The sequence below is a fragment of the Festucalex cinctus genome, chromosome 5 (assembly GCF_051991245.1).
Source record: "Festucalex cinctus isolate MCC-2025b chromosome 5, RoL_Fcin_1.0, whole genome shotgun sequence".
In the NCBI taxonomy this organism is placed as follows: domain Eukaryota; kingdom Metazoa; phylum Chordata; class Actinopteri; order Syngnathiformes; family Syngnathidae; genus Festucalex; species Festucalex cinctus.
The window spans coordinates 18,588,226-18,610,789 of NC_135415.1; the positions used below are offsets into that span (position 1 = coordinate 18,588,226).

Sequence of the window (22,564 nt, forward strand, 5' to 3'; positions counted from 1 at the left end):
TGTTACTGTACACGGTTTAATAGCGCACATGCACACGGCTGCTGTCTTTATCAGACAGATGCTCATGCAGTCTGCTCACCACTGGGATTTCCTACCATTGTATATTATTCCCTTTATTTGCCGGGCAATTAGGCACCATGCCAGGCGTCTCACTTGTAAAATTAAGGTAAAAGCACAGTGTTAATGGGGATACTAAATATCGTACGTGTATAGAAATCTTAATTGGTCTCTATACATTTGTTCCTTTTCCTCTTCTCTTTTTCAGTTTGCTCTTTTCCCCCCCCCCCCCTGATAATTCTGTTTCCTGATTCTGGCTGCGACATGGATCTTTCATCAATTGAAAATCCAGAAGTGTCTGGACATTAGTGGTTGCCACCACTGATCCACTGGCAGGGAAAATAACAGTGGACATTTTATTTATTGTCTACTTTGGGCTGTTTTACAGCCAGTCAGCTTGTAGTTTGAAGCGCAAACCGGAACCCTCCGATACTATTTTCAGAAACATTTTTTGAAAGCCTGCTATTGTGGGTGTGTAATTACAGGCCCATATGATGTTTAATTCTCAAACAATATGCTTCTGTACAAGGACATGACATCGTTGTCATTACAGAACATGTTTTAAGTAGAGAACAGATATGTGAATGTTCTGTTTCTCTCCACGTGACCAATGACCAACCCCTCTTCTGTCATTCTCAATTTTTTTTCTTCCAAAAACAGTTTTATGTGATATTTTCTTTTCCTGGAATGAGATGAATCAGTCCATACTCGTGGACATTCACTTTATATTTTATTTTATTTTATTTTATGCTGCACTTCTGTAGTTCCTCAATGGTGACAGTGACAGTGGTATTTTTTTCATCTGCTGCCTCCTGCAATTTCTAATTGGTGGAAATGCAAGCAACATGTGGTTATCCGACCGTTGGTCTGCCCGTTGCCATAACGTCATCGCCTTGGCCGGCAAACTGGACTTTTTGGTGCAGTTGTCGCCTCGCCGCCACTCAGCATTACCAGCCACCCTGGTAGCAGAGACAGTACATTTGATCCATCCCCCCAAAAAAATGAGCCAGTTTCATGGTCATATTTGATAATGAGCTTATTTCACATCCCCGCAGCTAACCGTCCTTCCAAGGCGCTACAATATTCCCAAGCCTGTGGGACTCATAATTTAGTGGATGAATTGGATGACTTGAGAGGATTCTGTCAGTAGTGCACAGTGCCATAATACCACTACAAATATTAACATTTTAGTCCTCTAGATTCAAACCAATAACAGCAGAGAAGAATCTACTGAGAAAAGGGGGGTGGGAAGCATCTTTGGGAATTCCCTACTTTTGCCCAGCCTACATAGCAAATCGGTCAGTGTTAAATGTCCAGTGCTCGATCTAATATGCAGTAAGCAGTGTTATTTTAACAAAAGTTATACTGTCAGAGTAAATGTTCTTGAGTGTTGGTTGTAACCTGAATAGCACTACCTTGAGCCTTAAATTGACCACACCCTCATTTCTGGTGAAAGAGAAACTTTCCAATTTTCTAGCATGCTGTCGACATTTCATTAGAAATACAGCCAGTTGTTGTTGGGGTGGTGTGGCTCAGTGGTAGAGTGGTTGTCTCTGAACCCTGAGAGTGAGGGTTCGGTCCCAGGCCAGTGTGACTATGTCAAAGTATCCTTGAGTCAGACAATGACGGCCCAGTTCCTCCTGATGCCGTGTCATCAGTACTCAAAATGTAAAGCGCTTTGAGGGCCTTGACATTAACAATTTTTCTGTGAATCCCAAACACTCCCATTTTTCTGTTGTGTTGATTTTTTTTCTTCACATTATACATGTTTTTGTTTTTTTATTTTATAGAACATAATAATTAGTGTTGTTCCGATACCGTTTTTTGGCCCCCGATACCGATACCCAGCTTTGCAGTATCGGCCGATACAGATACTATACCGATACTTAAAGTTTTTTTTCCCTCAACATGAAAAAGCTGTCCTGCTATTGGTTCAAAGCATTCAAGGGCCAATAGGATATCTTAGATCGGCATGCAGTGAACATGTCACATACCAGTGAACATCGTGCACGAGCAAGACCATCCAAAATCCTATATTAGTGTTGGAATTAATGGTATTGGCATGTTACTGGTGAGTAGTGACCGATACCACTGTTTTAATGCACATCTGCCGATACCGGTATCGGTATCGGAACAACACTAATAATTATGCCCTTCCCCCCTATTTTCTTAATGTTTTCCGGGTAAACCAATCCCTTTCCAAATTACCCCTTTCAGTAAAACTGTCTATCACCTCTCAACCTGTCATGATTAATAATTTAAGGACACCAGTGTTTACTCATATTTATACTGGAATTTCATGGATAGCAGGGGTTAGACAAATATAGACACAAGAAAATCATGAAATAAATTAAACATTCATCTGTGTTCCTGCCAGATGGCCCTCAGTTCCACACAACATATCATATTTGCTGCTATTTTATATCCACACATGAGCAAACAGCATGCAGGAGAGGAGGCGGCGGAGGAGCAAACAGCATGAGGATGCCATGTTGAAACTGTGGTGACCGGTGGCTCCTGTCTGTCCGCTCGCTGCCTCACAGCCTTTCCTTTGCAACAGCAACTCAATGCAAGTATTCACATACAGGAATCCAGTGGCCAAAGCGTCCAACCCCAAACGGACGCAGCGACCCGACTGGCAAAATATGCTGCATTCCAGTTGGACCCGGAAGTCGGAATTTCCGTGTTCCTAATCGTAAATATCCGGAAAGCCACCTGAACGTGAAATTTCCACTTTACAATGTGAATTACTTTTGATACTTCGAATCTAAACTTTGAAAATGGCTGATCTGTTTCTCAACAAGTCAAATTTTGATTGATAGAACCAATCGATCTGGTTCTTAAAATAATCGTGTCTTATTATCGGAGTATGACAGCACATTGTAATGTTTAAAATATAGAGATGTAAGCAGGGGTTGGTGACGATAAAAACAATTTGGGATTTTAATTTGAATATTTGCTTTCTCTGGCAGTACTGTTTGCACCCATCACCATTTTTTTATTTTTTATAAAATTGGGCAGCCACCAAGAATCTCTTGTAATGTAGAAAAGTTTTTGGCAGCATGCTCAAATACAAAATCCATCTTTGATTGGCGCTCTGATTTGCCTACCACAATATTGACAAGTCAACTAAAATAATAATAACTTCCAAATTGTGCAATCTTGCTTAGCTATTTTGCTCTTTTTCCCTAATCAGTCTTTACCTGTCCTGAAAAGAGCAACGCACGTGCTGTTTAACAGACCTCACAGCACACATCCGAGCGTTAAAAAGCAGCGGGTCAGTAATAAACGTGCTGTGTTTGCACTCATTTACGTGAAAGGCTGCTTCAAACCAACTTGTATACAAACATTAAACTAATGTGCATTACATTGACTAAAAAAAGCAAGTGAGTGCGAGTCATTTTCTCATCTTTTATTGCTAAAGTGCGTAATTATTTTTCAACATGGAGTGTCCCACCTGAGCAGATGTGAAAGCTGCGGGCGAGCGGATCAATTTGGTAGAAACAAAAGATAAACATGGCTCTACAGAGAGCGTATGAGTGAACACATATCACCAGAGAGAGATGATTCAAAAGCAGGCTCTGCCTTGTGAAAGCAGACAGCCCAGCTCTGCTCACCTGGGCTCACATTCTTTTTACTTATTGTTTTTGTCTGTTTGACTGATTGCAATCTTGATCCAAAACTAAATATTCCCTCTCTCCAATAATTCTGGATCTTTAAACGTTAGCTGTACTGCTGCTCTGGGTTTTCCACCTTCGCGTTTGAGGTCCTTCGGCAATTATAACTGCAATTTCAGCAAGATATTGTTAGAAATGAATGAAAATTCCCCCTTTGTTGTGCCTTGGTCAATCCACTGCAGGTATTGGCCTACTCAATCAATCTGATGAATATTTTGGGGGGGGTTAGCAGGCAGCATATTTGTTGATTTTCCTGAGTGCTTTGTGTTCGACTAATGGTTCTCACATAACTTTCATTTGTCTACTTCTTGGGAAAATGTGTTCACCATTCCTCACTTTTTTCACTCTTTCACAGTTTAAAACCATGTACTGTAAAGTCAATTGGGAGGTTTGTTTATGTATACATTTTACATGTTTTTGAAGATATTTGCTGAAAACATGCATGTCTCATTTGGGGATATAGTGTTTGGTTTTTGTAACAGTCCTGATTTACATGAGTACTTGGTCACCTTCATTCATATTATCAGTTATCTGGCCTAGACATGCAGTTAGCTAACTAGCTAGGTAGCTGTGCCTACAAAATATGTCTTCCCTGGTGTGGCCGCCTTAGAGTGCATCGTTGTCGGCTGTGAGTGCATGCACTTTATGGTGAATAAGGAGGAAGCGGGATGAGAGGGAAAAAATGGGCGATAACTATATAACTAGAAACCTGTAACTATCTGTAGACGTAAAATAGTAGTTTCTGTTTTTCCAGGTTGGAGTATCGGTATTTAATTGACAGTTGGCAGATGAGCGGGGTGTGGTTTCAGCACATTCTGTGGACACGCTAAACTGTATTTGAGAGCAGAGATAATAACTGGATTTTTCACACTTTTAAAGTCTCATTTTATGTACTTGGTGATTTTTTTTCTTAGCATCCAGATTTGTTTGTAACTCTGTGGGTGTCGAATTTAGATGACATATTTAGCTTCAGTTTATTAATTTGATTAAGGCCGGTATGGTGGAAAATAAATTTTACTGTATGGAAATATGAGTGGATATACAGAAATTGATGTTTTGTAAAAACAGAATTTGTTTTCTGCTGCGTGTCAAATCAAGTTTTGAGGTATAGTTCACAAGCTCCTCAGTAGGCCCAGACAATTTAACTTTTTTTTTTTTTTTTTTTTACAGATTTTACAAGATTTTACAGCAACATAACTGAATTCTGGAATTTATAGTAGGCATACTGTTTTTATTTTTGTAAAAGTATTAATGGTTTGTATGCATTGGGATCTATACCAGAAAAGTGCATTGTAACTCCTCCCATAAGGAATGACTCAGCCTATCAAATTGTTTGTGACAGGCTTAAAAGTAACACCCACCCAAATTTAGAATCTGAGCTTATGCCAAGCAAACATTTTCAGTAGCTTCTGGCAAACCCACCTGATGCAAAATGAAAATAGTCGTCATCATGCATTCTACCTGGTTGATTGGCTATGACATAAGTTGTGATTAGTGTATTTGTTGAGGAACCCCACCATCATCTGGCTGCAGCAAGCACTGGTCTACAGGCTTTCTACATTTATGGAGCATAATTGCTGCTTAAAGTCTTAAATTATTTATTATTGTAAGATCTGACAGTGGTGCTTAGAAGCAAATTGGGATCATCTTCCATGACCACCAAGGATTTACAGATTGGAGGCAGAACTAAGTTTATTTCCTCTGCTCTGCTTTTATCCCTGCAAAGGAAGCGTTTAAAAGGATCACCCGCGACAGATAACCACGTTACTGTACTGACGAATAACGCTGCTGCTGCTGCTGTTCTTAAGATCCTGATTTTGTCTGTGGATTTTTTCCCTCTCTCTCTCTCTCTTGCCTTCACCCCAGTCTAATTGTGCTGATGCTCTCCCCGTGGGTTTTAATGTTTGACACGGCAAAACGCTCTTAAATCCTCCACACTGCTCCCTCCCTCATGAGGCCGACTATCTTAAAAGGAAAAAGGATGTATGTCTAATTCATAAATTTATCACGTCGCAAAATGATGCATTAAATGAGGGGGGACACGCTCCGATTTGAAATGCTGACTTTAGAAAAGAAGTTGTGCCTTTTTTTTTTTTTTTTTTTAATGAGTTCAGATGGGCTCTCCTTCACCCCTGCGCCCCCGCTCGCCTCCCACGGCCTCTTGCTTTCTCAGTTGTATCACTTCTTGAGATAGGAGGCCACATGGCTGCTTCTTTGTCTGCTTCTCTATGTGGTGCCTCGCAAAACCCAAAATTCAGGAGGTTAATTTTGCTTCTCTAGCAGCATAGACAATGTGTTGCTTATTTATGCTGTATGCATGTGGGTGTGAGATAAACACACGCACACGACTGTGCAAGAAATTAGGACTACTGAAATCAACTATACGAGGCGTGTCAAAAAGGTTCCAGGACTGGTGTTGGAAAATGTATATTTCAAATCCAAATAAGTTTTCCCTTTCAATGTGATCACTTTGTGGTTTATAACTGTGATGCCAGCTCTCTGTGGGCATAACAACTTTTTCCATATGCTTTTCTATCCATCATCATTTGTGTCAGGTCATCAAGTAATCACCACAGAGACACTTGTTAAGGAAAGTCATCACAAGTGATGAGTCATGGATTTTTGAAGACCATGAAAAGACGAAATGCTGAAGAAATCAGATCGTTTCTGCATCTTTTATTTATGCATTTATTTATGCTGTGGTATGATAGTCTGCTTAATGTCAAACTTGTTGGTAGACATTTTTAAAGTCAATTATCAATAGCTAATGATGAAAAAGAAATAAGTCATAATATGTAAATTATCCATTGTATTTTATGCATCTATTATCATAATGTATATTATTGGCGTCTGTATCAATAGAAGACATTTTCTCTGGAGTATTATGGACTCCCCAGAGGCTGGAACCAGAGGAGTCGGTTTGAACACAGTTCCAACAGCAGTTCCGTTCAGGCTGAAAGGCGCTGCTTGGCTCCCTCTTGACAGGTCAAGCTGCCAAGAAGCAAGTTTAAACAGGGGAAAAACAGTTTAAAAGAGTAAATGTAAATGCCTGCGTGCGGCGAAGCGCTCCCTGGAGATGTGTTAAAACAAGGGTGAGGACGAGACTGATGACAACTCCATCCATAGGGAAAAAGGCGTAAGAGCTGCTCTCTTGCCAGGGTTAGACAAATTATAGGTTTCTGGTGAAAGTGTGCGGGAAATTTACAGGTTTCATGTTTAGTGACTCAAATACTGCAATATATGTAGAGAGCAAGGAAGCATTGGGCCCTTTAACTTTACATATCATTCAAACGTACCGGAGGCTCGAATACAATATCACTTTGTCGAGTGTGATATTACTCAATTTACTCTTCTTTGAACATTACCCAGGAAATGTTTGCTTGTTTTTAAGACACAAACACTGACACAAATAGGTCAAGTGAATCTAGTAAAAGGCTCTAGAAGCTGTTAATCACACCGCTTTTAGCAGGCATCCCTCGTCCTCATGCGAAAAGCTGCGAATCACAGCCAAATTCTTTGGCATAGCCCGTGGTTCGATATTGCAGGTGTGTGTTCTCAAAACACGAGACAAAGGAAAAGAGAGACGAGACCAAATGCAGAGCAGAACTGAGAATGTTACTGTTCTTTGGTATAGTCAGTCACTTCCCACACATCTCCAGGTGCAGGAACTTATTATTATTATTATTTTTTGTCTTTTGGCAATCTCAATTTCTCATTTTCAGAACCCTACACTTATATATATATATATATATATAAAAAAAAAAACATACATGATTGTATTTGTATTACATTGCTGGTAGTTGGTGCATGTGCATATGCAGTGTGTTTAGCCGAGTACAAACAAGAAATACCAGAGGTGCAATAGTGAATTTGGAGCGTCCGTCATTTGGCAATCATCAAAGGTCCTTTCAGTCATCGTCAATATTTCAAGCCAAACCAGGCATGTAAGCATGAATTGTTGTTATCCATCCATCCATCCATCCATTTTCTTGACCGCTTATTCCTCACAAGGGTTGTTGTTCTCCATTGTGGTTATTATTATTATTATTATTAATCTGCTGATTACATAATATATGTTTCTATTTGTGTGTGTGTTTATGTTTATGTCCCCAAAGTATATACTCCTCTCATCTTTTATAGCATGTGACTCAACTCACTCACTTTTTCTGTGCTTCACTCTTTGGCACACGAACACACAAACCTGATTATTTCTTCGGACATTAGATTGAGTGACGTTCATTTCCTGGATCCTTACCATACGTCTGACTACTACTTGTGTAACGTCTGCCCTATAAAAGTTAATAAATTATGTCATGGTCACATGCTTTCTGTCACACTTGTGGTGGGCAGTTGTCACAATGTGATTTTGAGATTTAAGTCTGACAAATGGCATCAGTCTCTGGTTTCACTAGACGTACATTCCCAAACCTCACCAACTCTTCAGTGAGCATCAGAGGGCATGGCACGTACCGGTAATTATTTTGGTGGGGCATAAACTGCCAATGGATCATGCAATAGAGATATCTGATCTGTCTGTTTATGTGGTTTATCTACTTGACGTCAAGTTGGTCGATAATTGCCGATAATTATCTACCACCGATGTTATCATGCATCCCTAATTTAAAATGTTTGTATTTATGGTCCAAAAAGACTCATACAATCAAAACAAACAATATTTTTTCTTTGTTAGTCAAACATGGTGTTGTATAACTGGTCCCTTAGGCCCTTTTCACACTGCAATTGTTTTTTTGTGATGTTCACCCCTGGGCAGGGCGCACGACAGTGCAAGGACGACAGCGGGCTGACGTCAGCGTGTCCATATTTGGCACTGGTTGCTAAGCTACCAAACAGATAGTAGCCTGGTGCCTTTTCATTCTGGTTTGCATGAAAGTCGTTGCAATGGAAATCCCTGGCGTTACGTCTAATGAGGAGGAGGAGGAGATCAGATACAAGTGAAGCATTTTAAATGATCATTTCTATTGTTGAAAATGTTCATAACTTTGTCATCTTTACCACATCGCAGGTCATCGTTTGTCTTGGGCCCCAAAGCGCGGGAGACTGCACATACACTGGGTGCTGCTAAGTGCAGTGTGAAAAGGGCTTAAGCCATGTCCACTCACTTGTATCTGTGCAGCTAGATGCATTTTCTCAACTATATCTGAAATGAAGATAGTAAAAAATAAAATAAAAGGAAAGCAAAATTCCAAAGCAGCAGTCTATGTGCACCCACTGGGTATTTGCAATGGGTGGAAGAGACTTTGAAAAGACGGTAAAGGTGATCAGGTGAAAGAGAACGTAGACGATTGTAGCTTTTGCCTGCCACCTCTCCGCCCTGCGTTGCTCCCCCCACCATCCCTGCATCACCTCGCCTTGGGGGGTTTGAACAACTGTTCTTGATGGGGGGGCAAGTGTTCCCTCTGTTCTTTCTCATTGCCTCCAGGTGTACTACCGACTCTCACCACCCTGGCGATCTCCTGCCGCCTCGCACTCTCACAAGGCTTTCACACAAACGCACACACACGCACGCACAAGCTGTGCAGCATGTGAACCCACTTCATTCTGTGCTCTCGCTTTCTCATCTTCCTATGTGGGGCTCTTTGTAGCCGCCGTGCCTGAGCTTGCTGAGGAGAACAGGGAGAACAAAGCCAAGGAAAAAGAAGGGTGGAGAAAATAAGGCTGAGGTGGTGGGCGAGGGCTGGGGAGGGGATGAATGAGAGCGAGATGGAGAGGGAAGGAAGCTTATGTTCACATCGCAGCGAGAGTGTCGCCTGTTGTTGCTCTCTGTACGCCGCTTGACGAGCGTCTGCGCCGCAGCTTGATGTGGAGGTTGTCCCCAGCTGCGGAGACAGCAGATCGGAAACATGGCGCATGCTCTAATTAGACAGGCCTAAGTGTGTTGAACTGAGGGAGAACCCTAGAGCGCCGGCAAATGCCGCCTGGCCCCCCGCAAATGGAGCAGGAGGAGACCCCCAGCGGTAATTACAACGTTTCACAAACCAAGCAAGACAGCTTCAGGAAGTTTTCAATCAGTAGAATCCTCTTCCACTCACTCGGGAGCAGGGAAATGGTTGCATTTCATTAGTCATCACCGTAGGGTCATTTTGAAAAGAGGGAGAGATTTTGCATCAGCTGGGATGAGATAACGTGAAACAGCATTGATCACGATGCATTTGGAGCATCATTATTGCTAATATTATTTTTTTAAACAGGGATGTCCAGGTACTATTTCTGATACATGCTTTTTTATGAGTCAGTGGGTCTCAAACATGCTTTGCTTTCCAAGTAACACCTCGAAAATAAAATACAGCAAGCAAAAACAATGCAGAGATTTTATTCAAAAGAAAGAGTATGTAATATTATTATTCATCATGGTATTACAGGTCATGTTAGAAAATGACTCTCAAAGGTTAAACAAATAACCAGAAGAGGGTGTGTCAGTTAATTTTGAGCATCTGCCATTCGGCAATCGTCAGTAGTCGGTAAACCTTTCCGTCATTATCAATCCGTCATTGTTAAATTGTTGCTAAATTTTAACAGTAAATTTCATGGGCACAGTCCGGCAACAATATTTTAACCACACGTCATGCTAACTTACATTATGTCACCGCAATTTTCTGCTTGACATTGTTTGTTACTATTCTTTTCCTCACTAATGTCACCAAGTATATGTAATGTAATTTGCGCGGTCGTAACTACCATGAATATTGTGCCGTGCATGGCCAACGGGCCAATACTTCCCCTTTTTAGGACCCCTCAGCTGTTCAAGCACCTCCCTGATGTCAAATAAATGAACTGAGCACTAAACTAATGCTTGCATAATTATCATCACCGTCTGCAGTCACCTGAGAGGATCGCCGCAGTCCCAGGAAAGAAGTGGGCGTCAATGATATAACTTAGAAGTAGGGGTGTGCTCAAAAAATCGATACGGCAATATATCGTTGCGGGCCTCATCACTATACACGTATCGATATGCAGGCGTCAGAATCAATATTGCTCATTAACTTTAAATTGGCAGTTCACGTTTGCCTTTGCGGCTTGCATTGTACCTAAAAAATCAAAACCAGCAGCGTCTTTGAAGTTAATTGCCTTCAATTAATGCAAAACTAGCTCACCGGTGATTGGACACTGTGTCTTGCTAAGAAAAATGAAAGCAGAGGAAGAATGTCAACATGTATTTATTGCTAAACTTAACATGGCACGTGTCTCAGTATACCTATTTTCCTATATTTAGTTTAAAAAAAAAATAAAATGTGTCTTATTTGGGATACATACTGTATGTATTGCGATATGTATCGTATCGTGGCCCCTGTATCGTGATACGTATCGTATCGTGAGGTTGGCGGCAATACCCAGCCCTACTTAGAAGGTCCGTTGATACTGACCCGTTTATTGATGATTACATTGATGGACGAAAACCCACTTCCGTCAATTCAATTTTTCAAAGATTGCTCTCATCCATTCATCGTCAACAAAGCAAGAGTCCGTCATTGACAGACTGAAAGAATGTCCACCTCTGTAAATAATAATAATAATTTTGGCTTTACTGAATGGGCTAGTCAAGTTACGCAACCAAAACTTGTTTACCCTGCCTTCAAGAACTGGTAGATATTTTTGGGATGATTGGTTCTCTGTAAAAGATTCATAGACTGCAAAAGTTTGGTGACATTTTCTTGTCAAGTACACATGGGGCTGAGATAAACATTGAGAACATGCAGAAATGTTGTGCTGTAATCTGCAAGTGAAATTAGGAAGATTGTCAGCGTACCAATTAATCAGACACAGAGACTGTAACTGAATATTATGGAAAGCCGCTGAAGGTAAGCACGACTTGTGTTTAATTGGAGTTTAGCCAGGCAGCTGAATTGTGATTTAAAGTCGTGATCAATAAACATGGTTGTAAAACACTCAGTCGACATCAGCAGATTAATTGGACACTTAGCGTCAAGAAACACCCACACGAGACAAGATGGGGGAAAGGTGACAACCATACATGATTTATACTGCAAATATAGTCCTTAACTAGTCATGCATGGGAACAATAAAAAATGATTTTTAAACTTCACAAAAGCATAATTGTCAAAAAGCTTTATAAAATATTCATCTTGGAAATGTGTTGAATCAAGGCAGTATATTACAATGTTTTTCTTTTATTATTAAGTGGATGTGAAATGTGGTGCCTGTAGGGGTTTGGGCAGTAGCTTGTTCCAACCAAGAAAACGTTTGATGTTTGTTGACAAGACAATGTGGAATTCTGCACTGAGAGATTTTTCATGTGTACAAAATATAAGCCGAGATAATGTCAGTAATTCATTCCACTAATTTTGCTGCGCCTTAGTTGTCATCTCTCCGACTGTGAATCACTATAATGCCACTGTTCATATGTGTGCTGTTGGGAATGCAGAAAAAAGCAGAGAAAATGTTTTTTGAAGAGTAAGATAAAATTAGATTATAAACATTGGTTGAAGTGTGTATATATATTTTTTTCCCAAAAATGCACATTAACTTCCAAAACATTCAAATGCACACAAGATTGAGAAACACACCAGGGGGTGAGATGATTTTTTTCCCTCTTTATAGTATGTTTATTGATGTGTATGTGTTGAGGCGTTCTCACCTGTCTCAAGTTGGAAGCTCGCCTGTCTCCCTCTTTCACACACAGGCACACACGCACACACATTGTGCACACATATACAAAGGAAAACTGCAATATCTTACTGCGGTAATCCTCAACTTGACGATTGCATTGATGAACGAAAGCTCACTTCAGGCAACGCTTAGGCCGTCAATTTTTCAAAGTGTCCTGCCGTTCGTCATGTAAACGTGCAATTGTTTAAGAATGTGAAAATTCATTTGCTTCCAACGTCTGGTTTACAACACATTTCGTTGTTTACTTCAGTAAAAGTGGGTCACAACATAGCCACAATGGGGCAATGTGCTGCCAGGGTCACAGCAGTTTCGTGCCAATGCCTTGAAAGAAATAAATGTGTGAGTAACAACACTGCATCAGTGAACCCACCAACTTCACTCTGTGAACGGAAAGGGATAATTATGTCATCCGTATTTTTCCAGCTCGTCTATCCCTTCTCACTTTCTTGTTTTTGGCATGCATAGTGGCACTTGTGGAAGGCATGTGAAATCATCTGTGCAGGTACAAAATGACTCATTTAAGCTTTAACTGTATGGATTAGCCAAGGATGCTGTAGCACGGGTGTCAACCATGATTAGACTTTGACAAGGAACGTGAGGAATAAGGGACACTTATGACTTCACTACCAGACCAAGTCACAGATTAGACACAGTATTTACAGCTATTTGCAATGTTAAAGTTGGATTTGTTTGTATGGGACTTTTGCTAGTCCCTGAACTTTCTTGTTTAAATTATGTGCCCCAGATTTTATTATTTTGTTTGTTTGTGTGTTTGTTTGTTTGCCCTTACAAGAAAGTTGATGTATTGCATTGAAGCATCTCAGTGGCAAACATCAATTGTTCTTTTATGTATTTATCTATCTATCTATCTATCTATCTATCTATCTATCTATCTATCTATCTATCTATCTATCTATCTATCTATCTATCTATCTATCTATCTATCTAATAAAAACATTTGATTTGGTTGACAATACATCTGAGCCAAGCTGTGTCAGTGTTAGTGTGAGTGCTAAATGAACCCAGGACAAACCCTTTCAAATGCGCTGAACACTGTCTAAAAATACGGGTAACGGCACCAAACGGCAAGCATAGAAAAATTTGGTAGTGGCTATTTCACCATTTTTCAATTTACATTCTGTTTTGTTGTTTCCTTCAATGCCATTTATAGCACAAGTAGCCTGCACAAATATACTGCACAGTTGAAAGTATCAGGGGTGTGCCAACAAATCGATTCATAAATGAATCGAGATTCTCTTTTATGAATCGAATCGAATTGATATTTAATATCCAAAAATCAATTTTATTTAAATTAGAAATGAAGAAGAAGGGGGAAAAGCAGTTGTAGCCCACATGCTGTTTTTGTGGAAAAAGGCACTTACAATACAAAATTAATAAATGTTTAAACAAAAAAAAAACAAAAAAAGACTTAATGTCTCTATTTGTCATTTTGTCTTGCAAAGCAGACTGGAGTAGATCGTGACAATGTTGTGCATATCTGTAAATTGAATTAGAAATCATTTGTCAATCAAATAATTTTGAATCGAAAATCGATTCTGAATCGAATCGTAGACCCAAAAATCGGAATTGAATCGAATCGTGAGACAGTCAAAGATTCCCAGCCCTATAAAGTATATTATTGATCGATGATGCAACGTGAGGAATATCCTGTTCCATGTAAATTTTTTTGACAGTGTTATATCCTCTAAAACTGCCCTTCAGCGTTTGACTGATCAATATTATAATTTATACAATGTTTTGTGTTTTTGGGATTGCAGCAATTTACTCTAGCAGGCTCACTCCTGTTTTCCATACAATGTTAGTTGCCAATATGTAAATTTATATAATCATTCTCATCTTTATCCGCTCTTCCTTTTAAAAGCCACTTAAACTTCACGGTATAGAAGGTAGTTACAAGCACACTAAATAGCTTTTAACCGTATCCAAAATTAATTAATTTCACATTTATTTGGGTTATCCATTGCTAAAACGTGTTTTTTCATGCAAATGCCACATTTCCTCCCCAAAAATCCCTTCAATTCAATTAATTGGGAATATCATTAAAGCCAGCAAATTTACAGTTTAATTTGTGTCTACTATTTAAGCTGCTCCAGAGCCACAGAAACCCCTTCCTCTCTAAGTGGATTAATTAATTTGAATCAATAAAAGTCTCTTAGTCCAGTTGCAGCACTCCCCCTGCAAATAAATAACACCACACAAAGCATTATCAGCTAGAGTGAAGGTCCAGGCTTTTGCTTTCCTGGCTATAAAGCAACGTTTTGCTGAGACAATTACTACTAGTCAGTGATTCGGCACGCTCTTCTGCTCTTTCAGCGTTTCTGATTTTTGGGACGTGCTGGTTTGTTTGTGTGCTCTGTTGTGGAATCAAGTTACTCTTCTTTATTGCTCTATGGGGGAAATGATTGGGAATGTTGTAGTGATGTTAGAGTGACCAAAATGTTCATTGTTATCAGTATGAAACTGACTGGAAACAATACCTACCGATACATGGAAACAAGAATGGACTGTGATGAATGTGATTTCCTGAAGGAACGCATATCCCTCAATGTATGTATCGAGATGTTTTACAAGTGCTATTTTGTGATTGTCTGTTGGGGGAATAATATCAGTGCCAGGAAACCAAATTAATAAATGTGTTAAGAAGACTGGCGACAACATGGAAGTCAAATATTTCCTCTGTGAGCAAGATGCAAGATTTCAAAGAAATTGTAAAAAAAAAAAAAAAAAAAAAATGCAGTGAAGAAGTGCCTCGATGCAAGCATCTTTTGCATAATCCTGATCATTTTATTTATTTTATTTTTTTTAATGAAACAACCCATAATCGTTTATTGCAGCAATATGGAAAGCAACAAGCCACTGACAACGTTTACAGCAGTTTCACATAAAAGACATATTTTGGCATTACACACAGTTGCATGATGGTGTTTCTTCTTCTTCTTCTTCTTCTTCTTCTTCTTCTTCTTCTTCTTCTCCTCCTTCTTCTCCTCCTCCTCCTTCTTCCTCCTTCTTCTTCTCCTTCTTCTTCTCCTGCTTCTTCTTCTTCCTCTTCTTCTTCTTCTCCTCCTCCTCTCCTTCTTCTTCTTCATCTCCTTCTTCCTCTTCCTTGTTATTTTTCATTATATTTGGTTTATACAACCGATGGGAAGAAGAAAGACGCGTACTATTCTCAGTCTCTTTTTATTGGTAAATGAATTGTCCTACTTATCCCAAAAGCCAATTATTTTAAGTGCATACACCTCAGAGTATTCAGACCTCTTCCAAGGCCAATAAATTCTCACTGTTTCCGCCCAAACTCATCCATGCACGTTTCTTATGTTACACACCAATTAAGCAATTCTGTTTGATTGATATTTGCATTGGATTTAACCAGCATGTCCTATTTGTATCACATGGTTTTTATAGTTAACTTTTCCACTCTATGGTCATCATCACACAATCTGAAAAACAAAAAGAAAAACAATCCACATTCAAATTGTGCAACTTGTTTACTGAACGTATGTTTGTTGTTCCCTCCTCAAAGAGCAATCGAGGATCACTACAAAAGGATAACATCCAACAGCTGCAAGCTGACAGCTTTGTATGCTGACAAAAATTTGGCCACATTGAAAAATTCAGATCTTTTTCTTGAACCTGGAATACAGTATTATCATGCCACTGAGCTGAATTTCAAGTTGAGCTTAAGAAAATATGGATTAAAGACACAGTCGGTGCTTGACAGGCTTTGTGCTGAACAGCATGAGAGCGAGTTGCTCTGTGAGTCACTAAGACTGCGCTGCAATGTAAAATTCATGTTCAGAACAATGCCCAGCCTCCACATGTCAATGCTAAACATTGCTTTTGCTGTTTTACTGTCATTTTATATTATTGGAAAAGCATAAAAAGTGTCTCGCTCTGTCATAACACACGGAACAGCTCGCGTGGATTACGTCCCGTTTCTGTTTGCACCCTTAAACTTGTAAAGCAGATCAGTCATGGTCCATTTCATTCCAACTTTCAATTAAGGATTTAGTACAGCTGTCTTTAAGCATAAAGATTATTTTGGGTGATTTGTGTCTACTTTCTCGTGTGGTTTTTGAGAGGAAAACCTAGTTTAGTTTCGATTCCCTTAAGAAAGTGATTCTAAAAATGGAATTGACAGATGACTTCATTCACAGCCAGCGTTTGGAACAAATCATTCAGCGTTGACTTTGTTGAGTAGGAAAAATGATCTCACATCAATCTTGACATATACAGTATGTAGAACGCATTGCTTTACACCCCTTTGCTGTCAGACTTCTGACAACAACTCCATGACACTTTCTTTCGTTCTCACTTCTTCCTGCAGCCATGGTGAGGAATCTAATGCTGAGGTGTTGCATTCCTGTTTGTGTAAGCATCTGTCAGAAGTCCACTTGGGAAAATCGCAATCGCTTTACATGCCCTCAAGCAGAGTTGTTCAACACGGCAAGCGTTTAGCAGTGTTGTAACACGGTAACATTAGGCCCGCACGGACCCAACTGACCTGTCAGGCAGGCTCTGCAGCTACTTTTCAATCGTGGCAAACCTTAAAAAGTTGAATAGCGGTAAACAGCAGCGCAGATATAACAGTCAATCAAAAATGTTTTACAGTCAAACCTCGGTTTTCGAACGCTTCTGTTCTCGACCAAATTGGTTTTCGACCAGAAAATTCAAGAATTTTATGTCTCAGAACTCATCCAAAAAATCGGCTTTCGAACCGAAAAAGCCGAGCGTACCTGAACGCGACTCACTCGCCGAGTGTAGAAAAGGCTACAAAGCTGTCTATTCCTTAAGTCTGATATGTTCAACTTTAACTGCGTAACTGAGACGAATCCTAATTTGCATAATTTGTAGTCTGTAGTTTGTAGTGGCGCTAGCGTGTGCGTCAATGACTGGCGGGTCCTGTTGTCCTTATTTCTTGTCTTTAACCTTCTCGCCAGAATCAGCTATAGCTTGTTCCTTCTAAAATGTTTGTTACAAATGTTTGGGCGGCGTTTCCTCATCCGCACGTTACCACATAGCACTCGTAAGTTGATGTTGCGCTGCTAAGCCCGAAACTGGAAGTGTCACCATTTAGTTTCACAATAAGAGCGCTTACCGGAAGTGATGTTCTAAATGACGCTAGCTGCGCTAATTTAATTTGTGTCAATTGTTTCGGATTTCGAACAATTCGCTTTTGGAACGGCCTTCCGGAACGGATTATGTTCGAAAACCGAGGTTTGACTGTATCACGTGAGCTTTCATGACAAAATGTTTCCTTGTACGAATTGGGATCTAGCCAGTGCCGCCAAGCCGTACCAGTCAACCATACTGTATACAGAATACAGTATATAGGGTTTTACAATACTAGTACTCATATTTATAATTCCAAGTGTACATGTGGCTGCAATAGCAAAGCATCGAGAGCCAAGTCAATCAATGTACTCAACAGCCTCTCAAATATTGACACTCTCTTTTTTATTTCTCACCCATTTCCTGTATTATTACAATAATTATAATATAGCTGCAGTAGCCAGGGTAATCCGCTTCTTCCAGCAGTTGGACCATTTATTCAACACAAAACAATAAGGTGCAGTAAATGTGGAGCTTCAAAATTCGGTTGCAGTTTTCCCGTTGCAGCAATTTGGTCAATTGTACAGGTCTGAGATGTTGACTGTATTATTTTTTTTTCCCACAATTTCCCAGGTCAGTTATGTTCACCTGTGGGAGTGTGACTCGATCCTCGTCTTTTTTTCCCCTCCCCTTCTTATCAAAGTTCGCGTAGCACTGAAAAGTGAGTACCGACATGTCTTTCCGTCCTGTCTTTCTATGTTGGTCATTGTTTTTTATGTTTCTTGGATGGGTTGTGCTTGTTAAGTCAATTTTGTTGCTCTATACTTAAGATCCATTTATTATTTTGTTTATTATAAATGTTAATTTGTGTTATGTGTCTTAATTTTAATTATGAGTGACCAAGATGTAACATAATAGTGGAAGGTATAGAGTTCATAGCACTAAGGGCTGCTTTTATTAAAAGGTAAAACCAATCAATTGTGTGATCTCCTTAGAGGCAAATATGCAGAGGGTTATTACTATTTGTGCATGGGAGGTGAATCTCTTCACATTTTATGACCCATTCGGTCCTTATTCAGTGGTGATTTTTTTATCGACTTAGACGACATATATGCCTGCAAATTCATTTTCAGTTATATGGTCTTCTTGATATATTATTCATTTATTTATTTTACATTTGCATCAAATGTATTACTTTAATATTACTCAATTACACTTGTCACAATGTACTGTTTGTCATATTTTGTAAATGAGAGAAAATACAGTGTGGAGAGTCGGTTAAGACTTTCACGAGCAGATGGTTGCCAAAGAGTCGCTGTTTGTTTTTTGATGCGTAGAACAGACGTTTACCTTATTAATTTGTCACATCTGTGTTGTAAAGCTGCACCCAAACGTGTTCCGTGCAGTGTGATCAAAGTCGTAAGGAAGTAGAGAAAAAAAAATATGAGTGGGTGCCCTCCATGCTTACAAGGATATGCTCACCTCAAAGAGGAAAAGAAAAAAATGATTACAGGCCTCCTTTCAGTCATGTAAAAGAACTTGTAAAAAATAAATGAAACATTTTTTGTTTGTTTTTTAACTGATAAGGTGAAAATGTTCATAATATCTGACCCAAAATTCATATTGGATTATATCAGAATGTGCTCATACTTTTTAGTTAGTATTCCATAATGTATATCTAGTGTTGTTGATTTTAGCAGCATATTCTATGAAACATCCATCCATCCATTCATCTTCTTAACCGCTTACTCCTCACAACGGTCGCGGGGGTGCTGGAACCTATCCCAGCTGTCTTCGGGCAGTAGGCGGGATACACCGTGAACTGGTTGCCAGCCAATCGCAGATTGTATGAAACATAAAACACCAACTGAAGTGTTTAAAAGCGGGAGCACAAATAAACTAGGCTGTTGAAGGCATCTCTTCCCTCACTCCGCGGAGGCCGTGTAACATAATGCCATCTCAAGATTGAAATTATAGTTTTTTTTTAGATAATAAGTGACTTTACTATTACTACCAATCTCTTGGTTGTAACGTATTGTAAAATCATACTGACATAATGACTGCGTTCTTCCTATTACTACTGCTTAATAACGTTGAGACTTAGATATGTTTCTTTAATTCACGGTATGGCATAATTAACACATTATACATCAAATGTGTCTGTGAAGTATGTCCTCCATTCACTGCAGCTCCAAAAATAAAGTTAAAATGAACAAGTAAAAGAGCTGAAGGAACCCATTTACTGCCCTTTTGTGTGCTTTTTAGTGCCATAATAGTGGTGGTCAGTGGGACACTTCAACCTAAAAGAGTGTAATGGTGACGACTCACGGTCTCTCCACATCCATCTCCCCTGAAACAGCACACATAACTCACCAGCTGGACCAAAAGGTGTCTTCCAAAAGATGCCCATAGTGTTAATGCACATTTGTCGTAGCGTATTTTTCCGGACTATAAGCCACACTTTTTTTCATAGTTTGGCCAGGAGGGCAACTTATACTCCAGTTAAACTTATATGTGATTTTTTTTTTTTTACACATAATTATATTTGTTGTAATAACAACGAACATAATTTCATGTTTGTTATTTTCACACTGACAACCACAAGAGGGCACTGTAGTCGAAATAGTTGAAACTGATGCCGAGTCTGACGTCAGCCACGCAGAAGAGGAAGTGGCGCTTCGTCTACCTCCGGGGTTAGCAGAGTTGTTCAGAAGTGACACGGAGGATGACGAGTTCAATGGATTTAGTGATATGGAGTGAGATGGAGAGTCTGGTAAACCTGTTAGCATGTTCTTTATGCTATCGTTATATAAATGATGTTACGTTAACATACCAGACACTATTCAGTTTACATCAATGTGTTACGTTAGCATACCGTACGCCTGTAATGTTTGTTCTTGGTCCCGATTTTTATTAAATATATTCGACTTACTCCGGTGCGACTTATAGCCCGGAAAATACGGTAGTCACATTACTAACAAATGAAACACTTATTTAATTCATTATAATTCTTAACTAATACAAGCAGTTACATGTAATGGTTATGTTCAGTTCTAATCACTTATCAGAATGTTTATATAATCATAGATTAGGCTTCATATTTAGTTTGAAGACCACAAACGATCTAGAAATTCAGTCGTGGAGCAGCGCCAAGAGACACGGATGGTCCGGGGACATGCATCTCCACGGAGCTCGGATCCATCTGTCAGTCTTTGCTCGGGCTTTGCCGCTTCTTCCGACAAATTTGACAGCTCCACGCCTCGGCGAGATTAGAAAATTATACAAACGTAGGGTGGAAAGGTGTAATTGAAGATGGCAAAAGGGCTGATTGGGAGACATTTAAATGATTATTCTTATGTGTTCAACACGGAGGGCGTGTGTGGCAGAGGCCGCTCAGCGACTCACTTTGAAATGATTATAGCAGCTGACAGGTGGCTGACAAGTCCCACTTTCTCGCTCAATCTCTCCCCATGAACTGATGCGTAACTATTCTGTGTACATTGTCTTTGAGTCTGCTTGTTGTACAACAATATGGTTTTGTGAAGATTTCCCTGAAAAATTGTAAGGAATGTAGCAATGTACCCAACGGCAGGACATTTTCAGCGACTTGACTGTCCACGAAATTTGCAACCTTTTTTGCAACATCTTTAAGGTTCACATTGCAAGGTTCAAGTGGAATTTCATGCAGTGGAACACAAGTGAAATTATTCTCATTTTAAAACAATTCTACCCATTGGAAATGATAGAAATTCAATTAATTTCTTGATAGAGCAAATAAAATCATACAAACTTTATTAACTGCACATAAAAAGTATACACGGTGTTCCAGAATTTTTTTATGTAATCTAATGTGTGAATATATACGTAAAATGTCTTAACAGAATTACATAGGTGCTTTGGCTTCATTAAAAAATAACATATAAAAATGTTAAAATTCCAACAACAGGCTTTACTGTGTTTGTTCCGGCTGCCGCACCCAAGAAGTAGACTTGAGTTTTAGACTCACCAATAGCAGGTCTAAATGGTGGTGCAAGGGTTGTAATAAGATTTTGATTTTGATCGAGGTGCAGGCAGACAGGAATGTAACTATAACAGCAATGTTGCGATATTAAAATTGCCACGATATCATCTTTGCCATGTCACAATATTAAACACAGCACATCTGTTAAAAAGCAGGGGTTTTATTCAATTCCTGAAGTTGCAGCACCCTCTGGTGGCTGGGTTAGTAGGGTTAATTTTAATTTAGCATGTTTTGGCCACCATATTTAAGACCCACGCTAATGGCCAGATGAAGGGAATGTACTAGAACACGTTTGAGTTCCTCAGTTCAGCCAAATGCAGCATTGTGGACTACATACTTGTAGGAGCCAATAGGAGGAGCACATGACAATAGCATACTGTACAAGCCTATTTCTTTGTCACTGCTGTTACGTACAAAAACATAATATTTAGCTTTTTCCCCCAATATGAGCTTTTTTTTTTTTTTTTTTTAATTACTAGATTGTGAGTTTTTATACATTACTGTGAGCTTTTCTTTAATATCGCCAACCTCCCCTCAATCTTGTGATAATTATCATATCATGAGATTCATTTTGTGGTAATTATCATATTGTGACGTTTGAATATCGTGACATCCCTTCCACAGATGTGTGCAATGGATGTCATCGTATTTCATTCACTCTCACCTGGCACAAATGGGGGGAAAAATCCTCTGTGTGCCTTTGTCTACACCCTGTTTGGATAAATGTTGGGCATGTAATATGTCCAATCTTTGCTGAGTCCCAGCAGCCACATTAGCAGGCTACCACAAAGCGCTGACATCACATGCATTACAGTCCTGCTGCCATGACAGTATCTAATGGAAGAAACAAGACACCTTTAATGAGAACACTAATTTCAGAAATATCACACTGTGTGCTTAAATATGAATCAGATGAAGCTGTGACAGCACAGAGAAGCCATAACATAACACAGGCATCTCTCCTCTAATTGTATTTAATTCTAAACTGCGTGCATCTTTTTATCTTCAAGTACTCAGCACAACTGTACAGCATACTTGCAGCAATGAACCCCATATCACTTTTTCCCCTGACATAGTCAAAAGTTTCTATCTA

General features: G+C 39.4%; 1 protein-coding gene across 1 annotated transcript in view; it reads left to right on the forward strand.

Annotated features, from left to right (window-relative positions):
* mef2cb (myocyte enhancer factor 2cb) overlaps positions 1-22,564 on the forward strand; it is a 262,080-nt gene that overhangs the window by 140,141 nt on the left and 99,375 nt on the right. Inside the window, exon 5 of the mRNA XM_077522053.1 lies at positions 18,084-18,171. The gene's annotated coding sequence lies outside the window, so the exon portion shown is untranslated. The remainder of the gene's footprint in view (positions 1-18,083; positions 18,172-22,564) is intronic.